Genomic DNA, 10896 nt, shown 5'->3' with positions numbered 1-10896 from the left:
GACTCTCCACTTGCTCTGTCTCCAGCTGACTCTCTGCTTGCTCTGTTGTCTCCAGCTCACCATGGCTAAACGGCTGCAGGCTCGAAGGCTGGACGGGATCGACCACAAACCCATGGTGAGCCAGGCAGCGACTGGGTAGGATGGTGGTGGGGGTCCCCTGGCTCGAGGATAGCAGGGCTGGGCCGGTCCCCGGGTTGGCCGGGACTCAGTGGTACCTAAGACGGCTGCATACTCGGACCGGAGAGGTTTGCAGCCCTCAGCCCTTGAGAGGTGAGGACCCCCAGCCACCCGGGCTCGGGTTTGGGTCTCAGCCTCACCCTGCTTGGCTGTGGCATTTGGGGCCAGTGACTCACCTGCCCTGAGCCTCCAGGTCCAGCTAGGAAATGGAGATGCTTCTGTCTCCCTGAAGGGCCTTGGGAGGATTGAGATGAAATACAGGTGTGAGCCATGGCTACTACCCAGGCACCGGGCTGAGGCTTTCCGGGGCAGGGGGTGTCTTTTCATTTCACACTTAGTAGAGAAACAAGATAAGCTAAAGAATATAAGAAGGTAAGACATGGGCGGTTCTCACCGACACTTGCAGAGCTCCAGCATCTTTTCTATTGACTCATTCTACATGTGAAAGACGTACGTGCCCGCTGTCACTAGTTGATGCGACGGATGCAATTGCAGGTGTGTAAGAAGATTGAAGGACCTTCCTTCTTCCCCCCTTCTCCAACCCCTGCTCCCAGCCAGTCCCCCTTTGGCCAAGAGCACAGAGCCACCTCTGTACAGTGGCTGTTGTTTTTGTCCAAAAGAGGACCATCTTTTTCTTTCACACTCTCCTCCTTGTACCGCATTTTGTGTTTTGCAAAATCTTCCACCTCCATCTTCTCCTCTGATGCTCCCTGGTGGTTTGGGATAGGGAAACCAGGCCCAAAGACCCTATGGTATCCGGCTGCCCTCCAGGTTGAGCCCCCAGGGTCCTGCTTCCCAGGCTGCCCCGTCTGTCCTCTCTGTGAGGCAGGTTGGACAGGCCTGTGGCCCATTTTGCAGATAAGGTTAAAGTTCCAGCCCAGAGGGAGGAAATGACTTGGCTGGGAGAGGCAGGCTAGAGTCTTTCTGACTCACAGAGCCAGCAGACTCTTGAGCCTGTCATACCCATTCTACAGAAGGGAGGACTGAGGCCAGGAGAAGCCAAGTCTCAGGCAGAGTCAGGGCAGAGCTGGCCAGGGAGGACTGCACAGAGCAGGAAGCGTGCTTAGGGAGAGATGAGGGCCATAGAGGCCCCCGGTTCCTGCGGACCCTCGGGTGGTTGGCCTGAGGATCTGGCTCCGTTGTCCCAGCCACCATGGAACACCCACCATCTGACTTTGCATTCTCAGCTCTGCTTTAGCCACCAGTGTGGCTCTGGGCAGGGTCATGGGCCTCTCTGAGCCTCAGCAACTTCGTGTCTTCAGAGACCTTGTGAAGCTCTGGAGAAGAAGAATGACCGATTGTAGGACATATTTATTGTTAGGCAAATTCATTGCACCACCCCTGATCTTCTGCCCTTGCCAACCTGGAGCCATGGTGCGCAGCCTTTTTATCCAGCTTCTTCAGCCTCTCTGCCAGCTTCCCTAAAGAGGTGGCCAGCAGGCAGGCCCAGAAGAAAGGTGGTAGGGGGCCAGAGGCGGCAGATTGGCAGGGCTGGTGGGGACTACAGTCTGTTCAGGAGTAACTCTCCAGGGCCTGACTGTTGCTCCAGACAGAGGTGGACTCAAAAGCCAACTGGGAAAAGCTAATTGGGAAGCCATCGGGCAGTCCCCTGAATCCCACCTTCTCCATCCCCATTGCGACCGAGGAGTAGAGCTTGCCTCATAGACTAACAGAGGCGATATGAGCAAATGTTCAAAGTGTGGCGTTGACAGACGCATGAATGGGTCATGACCATCCATTTAGGGGTGCTCAGCAAGTATTTATAAAGACCAGAGTAGGACAGAATGGGAAAAGACTGCCGTGGATCCCACTGGAAGGAGAACGTGGAGTCCCTGTTTGTCTCTCCAGAGTCTGGGATGTAAAAGTGATTTCTTACTGTGGATGGTGATGGAAAGTTGCAGAGCCCCTGGGCTGAGACATGTGACCAGGATACGACCAGTATGGACCGTAAACCAGATCAGGATGGGTGCTTAACTATCCAGTTTTTCTAGAGCAAGCCCAACTGCCTTGCTCACCCTGCCCTGGAATGGAGCAGAAATCCAGGTTGGGGTGGAGGGTTCTGCTACCCACTCTCTGTTTGTGCCCAGGGTGGAATTTGTCCAAACTGGCCAGCGAGGAGGCTGATGTTTTTGTAATTTGGGCCAAGGCTTCCCAGACTTCTCACCCCCAGAGTTCGCCGTGGAAGCCTTTCAGCACGCCGTCAGCGGGAGACTTCATGCTTAACCAGTACACGAAAGCATTTGTGAGTCTCCCAGCCCCTCTGGGGGCCTCAAGAATGGGTCTCTGCAGAGGGTCCCAGGGGAGGAAGGGGCAGCTCTTTCTGGAGAGCAGGCCAATCTAGATGGTTAGGGTTCACGGGGCAGAGCCCTTGAAATTCAGTCCGGCCACGGTTCAGTGTTCACTGACTGTCTCCTTTGTATTACAGGCCCTGGGACAGTTCATGGCCTGGGGAAAGACAGATTTAAAAGAAAACCAAACATGAGCTGGGAGATCAAGGTCTAGTGGGAAAAGCAGACCAAACAACAGAAGCAGAAATCAAAGGTAGTTGATATGCTGCGATGGAGGAGCTTAGGGTCCTTGGGAACACGAAGAAGGAATGAAACCTGAGAGATCAGGGAAGGCTTCCTGAAGGAGGTGACACATTAAAGCTGATGAAAGATAGGTTGATTTTTTTTTTTTTTTTTTGACTCTAAATCCAAAAGTTTGTCTGTGAAGGACCACAGAGTAAATATTTGCCAGCCCTGGAGCAGGTCTTAAACGTTGGTGTGCATCTCACAGCCTGGCGGGAAGTGTCTTCCAATCCCACCGCCAGAGTCTAGCACTGCCAACGGTTGCTTGTTGCTGAGTGTTCAGACTTTTTGAACTTTTAACTTTTAAAAATGTTTATAAACACACACGTGCATCCACAAGGTGAGATTTGTGTGGCTTTCCTTTTTGTTTTTTTATTGAAATATAAAGCTGACTTCTGCATCATGTGGCCAAGTATTGGGAGCCTCAGCTTGATTTACAACATTGTCTTAATTTCTGGCGCTCAGCAAAAGTGATTCAGTTATAATATACATATATCCCCGTTTTTTAAAATTTTCTTTTCCATTATAGTTTATCATAGCATATTGAATATAGTTCTCTGTGCTATACAGTAGAACCTTGTTTTTTGGGGTTTTTTGGGTTTCTGGCTGTGCTGCTCAGTCAGTGGGATCTTAGTTCACCTACAGTGAAAGCCAGTGTCCTAACAACTGGATCTTAAGGGAAGGCCAACGTTGTTTCTAGTATGAATCCATTTGTGTTAAAAAATCACAAATCTTTTTCTAGAAACATACAACCCACGAAAATTGAATCAAAGAACAAACAGATAATTTGAACAGATCTATCACTACAAGTGAAATAGAGTCTGTAATTTAAAAACTCCCTACAAACGAAAGTCTTGAGACCAGATGGCTTCACAGACTGATTCTGCCAAATATACAAAGAAGAACTTACATCGATCGTCCCAAACTCTTCCAAAAATTGAAGAGGAAACACTCCCAAAGACTTTCTATGAAGCCATTCATCATCCATCAGGATGACCAAAACTAGACAGCACCGAATCAGAAAATTACAGGGAAATATTTTGATGAATACAGATGCAACAATTTTCAACAAAATATTAGCTACCAAATCCAACAACATGTAAAAAAGATTATTACGCCACATCCCAAGTTCACAAGGATCAAGCATAGGCAAATCAGTGTGATTCACCACATAAACAAAAGAAAAAAACAAAACCACATGGCTATCCCAATAGATGTAAAAAAGCATTTGATGAAATTCAACATCCATTCATGATAAAACGCTTACCCAAGTGGTAATAGAGGAAACATATCCCCAACATAACAAAAGCTATCTACGACAAACCCACAGCCAATTTAATACTCAACACTGAAAAGCTGAAAGGCCTTCCCACTAAAATCTGAAACAAGACAAGGATGCCCACTCACACCTCTTCTACTCAAGATAGTACTAGAAGTCCTAGCACAACAATCAGATAAGAAAAAGAAACACAAGGTATCCAAATTGGAAGGAAAGAGACAAAACTGTCTCTCTATGCAGAGGTATATGATACTATATATAGAAAACCCTAAAGACTCCACACAAAGCTACTAGAACTGATAAGCAAATTCAACATTATATATTACAATGTTATGGAACTTGTTATTTCACTACATACATGATAGGGGCAAACTTTCCATGTCAAAATAGCCTCATTCTTTTTGATGACTGCATAGTATTCCACTGACTAGAGGTGCCATAATTTATTTACCCAAGCCTGCATGATGGTCTGGTTTGCTATCTCACTATCAAGCAATGCCACATGAATATTTTGTGTGTACACACAGGTGAGCATTTATCTCAAATCACAAGAAGAAAACCAGATAATCAAGGGTGTAAGCATTTTAGCCTATGATTGCTGCTGCTAAGTCACTTCAGTCGTGTCCGACTCTGTGCGACCCCATAGACGGCAGCCCACCAGGCTCTGCCGTCCCTGGGATTCTCCAGGCAAGAAACACTGGAGTGGGTTGCCATTGCCTTCTCCATTGTGTGAAAGGAAAAGTGAAAGTGAAGTCGCTCAGTCTTGTCCGACTCGTAGCGACCCCATGGACTGCAGCCCACCAGGCTCCTCCATCCATGGGATTTTCCAGGCAAGAGTACTGGAGTGGGGTGCCATCGATGGACATCGTCAAATTGCCCTCCAGTAAGACTTACATTCCCATCAATAGTCTGGTCTCAGAGCTGGCAGGAAAGTTCATTCTGTTCCTACCAATATTGAACATCAGCAATTTTTCTTTCATGACTGCCCTTATTATTTCATTGGGCTATGTGTATTTGTTTTATTGCTTCACAAGAGCTCTTTCTGTTGCAATGTTTCTCTCTTAGTTTTCTAACTTTGCTCCTGGAATATTTTGATGTATAGAAATTTTTCATTTTCATGTGGTCAAATCTGGTTTGGTAAATCATTTAATTAAGTTCCAGACCTTAGGTTTCAGTCCCTTGGCTTACCCTGGAATGTGTTATAAGTGTCCTCCGCAAACAAGCATATAGATCCAATATTCCTCTCAAAGTGAGGGGTTTCCAAAGCTGCAGCATAAACTCCCAGTCCTGCACTTCAACTGCCATGACCTGGGGCAAGTCATTTCCTTTCCCGGGTCTCTTTTTCCACCTGTTAAATTATGGGAATCAAGTAATGTCTCTCTTGTAAGGCTGCCAAGAGGCTCAGATGGCACAAAAGTCCTTCTTAAAGAAAGTGAAAGTGGCCCAGTCGTATCTGATTCTTTGTGACCCCACAGACTGTACAGTGATGGGGTTCTCCAGGCCAGAATACTGGAGTGGGTAGCCTTTCCCTTCTCCAGGGGATCTTCCCAACCCAGGAATGGAAGCCAGGTCTCCTGCATTGCAGGCGGATTCTTTACCAGCTGAGCCTCAAGGGAAGTCCCTTAAACTCTCTTAAACTTAAAGAGAGGTGTTTAAAGCGTGGAGTTGTTGCTATTTATTGGACTGTCATTCGTGAAGGCATACACTCTGTCTGGTTCCCCATGAATCCCAGCCCTGGGTGGTGTGCCCAGCACAGAGCAGGCTTCATGGCAAGGGGTGGTGGCAGAGATGAAAGGACCCACCCCACAGAAGGTGACTTGACTCCCAGGTTTGCTGCTGAAAGATGCTAGAATTGCAGAGAGTGTCTGAACGGGAGGGTGGGCCCAGGCCGAGCCAGGCGCCTGACCCGTGCTGTCCTGGCAGGGTTACCCACCCCTGACGAAGATTCTGGCCAGTTTCTTTGGGAAGTTGCTGGGACAGGAGATACCCACTCAAGAACGTGCTGGTAACCGTGGGTGCCTACGGGGCCCTGTTCACAGCCTTCCAGGCCCTGGTGGATGAAGGAGATGAGGTGAATGGGCAAAGCCCGGGCTGGGTCGGGGTGAAGGGTCCCGGTGGAGCCAGCCCCAGCTCATCTGACTTTTGTACTAGGTTATCATCATCGAGCCCTTTTTTGACTGTTATGAGCCCATGACATTGATGGCAGGGGGTCGCCCTGTGTTTGTGTCCCTGAAGCCGGTGAGGATGCTGGTTGGGGTGTGGGTGGGCAGAGGGGTCCAAGGAGTGTGCTGGGTTGAACCCGGGGAGGTGGAAAGAAGGAAGGAAGTGGAGGAGGCCAGTTTCTCCGGGGGTGGGGGAGGGGTGGCCAGAGCCCCAGAGGAGAGCCGGTGGAGACAGATGCCTGGGGGGAGGAGCCGAATTCCTAGAGATGAAAGTCAGGGAGTAAGTATTGCCACCCCCGCCCCCTCCTCTTGCAGAGCCCCACCCAGAAGGGAGAACCGGATTCCAGCAGCAACTGGCAGCTGGATCCCACGGAGCTGGCCAGCAAATTCACATCTCGCACTAAAGCCTTCATCCTCAACACACCCAACAACCCCCTGGGAAAGGTACCTGAGAGACCTCCTCCCCGGGCACCCCTCCAGATTGGCTTGCGTGCCTGTTCTGTTACTCGTGTGCTGCCACGGGGCCTCAGTTTTCTTATCCGTCAAGCGGGAGAGCTAACTGTGGAGAGCTCTGAGGATCGAGGCTCCTGGGGTCCCAGGGCCTGGGGCAGGGATCCCCAGGGCAGGTGTCAGCAGTAGGGGGCTGGGCTGGAAGCCTCTATTACTTCCCCACAGACCTGGACCCGTGACTTCACCGCTCCACTTTTCTCATCTGTAAAATGGGAACACGACAGAACCGATGTCAAGGAAGACCCAGTGTTCCACCCGTGCTTCTCCTTTACTGTCACACCATTATCACACTCACAAAGCTTCTGACACCAGATATGTGGGGTTCTTTTTTCCCCACACTAAGCAGTTCTGTGAGACCAGCTGGGTGTCCCACAAAATCCAATTCAATTTAATTCAGTCCTGACACTGTCTACCTGGAGATGGTGTCAGCTCCCACCGGTGAAGGGCTCAGTCTGACAAGGCTGCCCCCCGACCCCACTTCAGACGCCAATCACAAGTCAGTTTGTGCTTCCAACCTGTGGCTGTAAATCTGAGACGCCCACCTCCCCCCTTCAGGTTCAATTCATCTGAGTGGCTCACAGGACTCAGGGACACACCTACTAACAGTTATCAGTTTATTAAAGGTGATGATAAAGGATACAGATAAACAACCCGATGAAGAGACAAGTATGGCAAGGTCTGGGAGGTGCCTGAGAACAGGTGCTTGCTTCTGTCCCTGTGGAGTTGGGGGTGCGTCAGCATGAGCTCACCCACCTCTGCAAGCTCCCCAAACCCCATCCTATCGGGATTTTGATGGAGGCATCAATTATCAACTCCATTTCCAACCCCTCTCCCTTCTCTGAGGAAGTGGCAGGAAGTGGGATGTGGGAGGGGGCTGAAAATTTCAGGCTCCTAATCATGGCTTGCGTGGTCTTTCTGGTGACCAGCCTCCATCCAGGAGCCCACTCAGAGTCACCTCACTAGAACAAAAATGCTCCTAGCGCTCTTATCTCTTAGGAGTGTACAGGGGGTTCCATTGCCTGTGTCAAGGTCAGGATCAAAGACCAAGCATTAGAGCAAAAGATGCTTCTAGTACTCTTGTGCATGCGTGCTCAGTCGCTTCAGTCGTGTCCAGCTCTTTGCGACCCCATGGACTGTAGACGACCAAACTCCTCTGTCCATGGGATTCTCCAGACAAGGATACTGGAGTGGGTTGCCATGCCCTCCTCCAGGGGATCTTCCTGACCCAGGGATCGAACCCGCATCTCTTATGTCTCCTGCATTGGCAGGCGGGTTCTTTACCACTAGCACCACCGGGGAAACCCTCCAGGGCTTTTACCCCTTAGTAGTTACACGGGTTTTAGGAGTTCTGTGCCAGAAACCGGGGCAGTGACCAACAGAGATATTTCTGTTATCTCACAACTGACCTCACAGGGTCACTGTTGCAGGGATAGGAGAGGGCAGAGAAGCCCTTGGCCCCGGCTCTGGCCGGGCGCTCACATCGCTCTGAGCTGGCCTCTCTGGTGGGGGACGGTCCCTGCAGGTGTTCTCCAAGGAAGAGCTGGAGCTGGTGGCCAGCCTGTGCCAGCAGCATGACGTGGTGTGCATCTCGGACGAGGTGTACCAGTGGATGGTCTTCGATGGGTTCCAGCACATCAGCATCGGTGAGCCAAGCCGGCCAGGGCGCCCCCGTAACCCCGGACCTTTGCGGCAGGGCCTTGAGCCCAGTCCGGTGGCAGCGCAGGTCTGGTGATTAGGACCGAGGGGTCTGGACCCACACAGGTCAGGTGACCTGGGGCTGTGACTTCACTTCTCTCGGGACAGGGGAACATAGTGGCACCTACCTCCCGAGGTTGTCATGAGGAGGGGCTCAAATATGTCTTGGAAATAGCTTTACACGGAGTGGAGTCCGTGGCGCTGAGAGCCTGGGTGCCTGCTGGGACCCAGCCCCCACTCCGTGCCCCAACCCCCGTCTCAGCAGCCGCTCTCTTTGATCTTGGGCAGCCAGCCTCCCTGGCATGTGGGAACGCACCCTGACTATCGGTAGCGCTGGCAAGACCTTCAGTGTCACAGGCTGGAAGGTGAGGCAACGAGAGTATGGGGGCCCCTCCCTCTACAATCGTTGGTGGGAGAGGCTGGCCTGGGAATCCGGAAAGGGTTTGGCTGGGCCCCGAGGGCCTCACCCTCTCCCTGTGTTCTTGGTCCAGGTGGGCTGGGTCCTGGGCCCCGACAGCCTCATGAAGCACCTGCGTACTGTGCACCAGAACTCCGTCTATCACTGTGCCACGCAGGGCCAGGTGAGGGGGCGTGGCCATGTGAGGGGCGGGGCCGTATAGGGGCGGGGCAAGAGGGGTTTGGGTCAGCTCCAGGGTCGGGTCCTACCTGACCCGTTCGCCGACCCCCCCACCCGCCCCCACGCCCTCCCCAGGCCGCAGTGGCTCAGAGCTTCGAGCGGGAGCAGCTGCACTTCGGCCGACCCAGCAGCTACTTTGTGCAGCTCCCACAGTACATCCAGCGCTGCCGCGACCACATGATACAGAGCCTACAGTCCATGGGCTTCCGGCCTGTGACCCCCCAGGGCAGCTACTTCCTCATCACAGACATCTCGGACTTCAGTAAGTGGGCCCGGCCGGGCGGGGCTGAAGCTGGGGCCCTGGAGGCTGCCCAGGACTCAGCACGTCTTCTGTCCCCCAGAAAACAAGATGCCTGACTTGCCCGGAGCGGCAGATGAGCCGTACGACAGACGCTTCGTCAAGTGGATGATCAAGAATAAGGTGGGCTGGGCCTCTGCCGGGCGCTCTGTGTTTGACAGGCTGTGCACTGCTAAGGGTGCCTGACCCTCGAGCTGATGGGCCAAAATCCAGCCCGGCCTCTCAGGGCAGTATTCATTTCAAGGAAAGGAGAGCCTGTTTTTAATGTGCTCCAATAGGCCTTGTGGGCTGGCAGGAATTCCTGCCCTCTCAGGGCCTCAGTCTTCCCATCTGTACAGTGAGTTGGCCCATTAACTCTGAGGTCCATCCAGCTCAGTGCTGCGATTCTAAGACATTTCTCCTATGGCTCTGCCCTGACCTGCCAGGTGATCTTCCTTGCTCTCAGCCTCCCTCTCTCCTCTGTACATAAGGAGGGACTTGGCATGGTGCTTTGGGATGTTTTACCTCTGACCTTGACACAGCACTGGGAGGTGCTGCATTGAAGCTTATTCTCTTTCTCCTTCCTTATCGTGGAACCCCTCTGACCCCCTGAGGCCCCCCAGAGGCCTGCCAGGCTGTGGGATGGTTGAGACATGGGCTTCCTCCTCCCCAGGGCTTGGTGGCCATTCCAATGTCCATCTTCTTCAGCCTGCCACACCAGAAGTTCTTTGACCACTATATCCGCTTCTGTTTTGTGAAGGTAAAGGACAGCCCTGGGGAGGGCAGAGCTCCCCAGGCCTCCTCAGACCTCCTGGGAGAGGGGTAGGACTGATCTGTGTTGGTGCAGGATGAATCCACGCTCCGGGCCATGGACCAGAAGCTGCAGAAGTGGAAGGCTGAGCTCACGCCCTGAGGTCGTGACATCAGCGCTGGGCCCTGCCTGGTGCCTGCACACTCTGTGAGGCTCTGTCTTTGTCCAGCTCTCAGCCATCCCCAGGTGGCAGGTAGATGGTACTGGAGGAGCCCGTCTCTGTAACACAGAATGATCCCAGGAAGAGTCCTGCTTTTGGTCTTTGGGGAGTCGGGAGCACTTCTTCATGGTGCATGGCTCTGTTCCTGTCGCAGAGGTGAGGGAGGCCTGGCCGGGGCCTCTCCCTGGTGCTCCTGTGGTGGGCTAAATGGTCTTGGGTCCCCTCGCCCCTCCCCAGGCTCAGCTGGGACTCCGAGGGCAGACTTCAATAATGTACTGGCCTTGGTCCCAGTCCTGGCCCCAGCCAGGCTTCAGACATCCTTCTTTCCTTATCTACATTTGTTCTTGGGAAGTTGTATTTAGGCTTGAGTCCTCAAGCCAGTACTTTTTACCCACAATAAAGTTTTAAGCTATTCAGACCCTTATTGGCTGCTTCTCTCTGCTTCACACCCTGGTGCTGATTGCTGGCAGGGACTCAGTCAGAACAGAAGGCACCTTCCACCTCCCTGAACCTCAGCTCCCAGACTCTCTTTCTACAAACGTTTTGGAGCCCAAAGAAGGGCAGGGACTTGGGACTTGTCTGAGGTCACCTAGTTAGTTCATGATAAAATCAGGCCTT

The 10896-nt window shown here is 52.2% G+C and overlaps 1 pseudogene across 1 annotated transcript; it reads left to right on the top strand.

Moving 5' to 3' along the window:
* Window positions 1–2377: 2377 nt before the first annotated feature.
* On the top strand, window positions 2378–10702 carry LOC113889300 (annotated as a pseudogene). Its single transcript, XR_003510223.1, has 11 exons — window positions 2378–2419; window positions 5950–6097; window positions 6178–6264; window positions 6504–6632; window positions 8221–8341; window positions 8682–8758; window positions 8885–8974; window positions 9106–9292; window positions 9372–9451; window positions 9981–10067; window positions 10155–10702. The product of XR_003510223.1 is annotated as a kynurenine--oxoglutarate transaminase 1-like (transcript).
* The last annotated feature ends 194 nt before the right edge of the window (window positions 10703–10896 follow it).

Source organism: Bos indicus x Bos taurus, unplaced genomic scaffold (genome assembly GCF_003369695.1).
Source record: "Bos indicus x Bos taurus breed Angus x Brahman F1 hybrid unplaced genomic scaffold, Bos_hybrid_MaternalHap_v2.0 tig00011705_arrow_arrow_obj, whole genome shotgun sequence".
Lineage (NCBI taxonomy): Eukaryota > Metazoa > Chordata > Mammalia > Artiodactyla > Bovidae > Bos > Bos indicus x Bos taurus.
The sequence above is the reverse complement of the archived record's forward strand: the minus strand, read 5'-3'. Positions and strand labels throughout refer to the sequence as shown.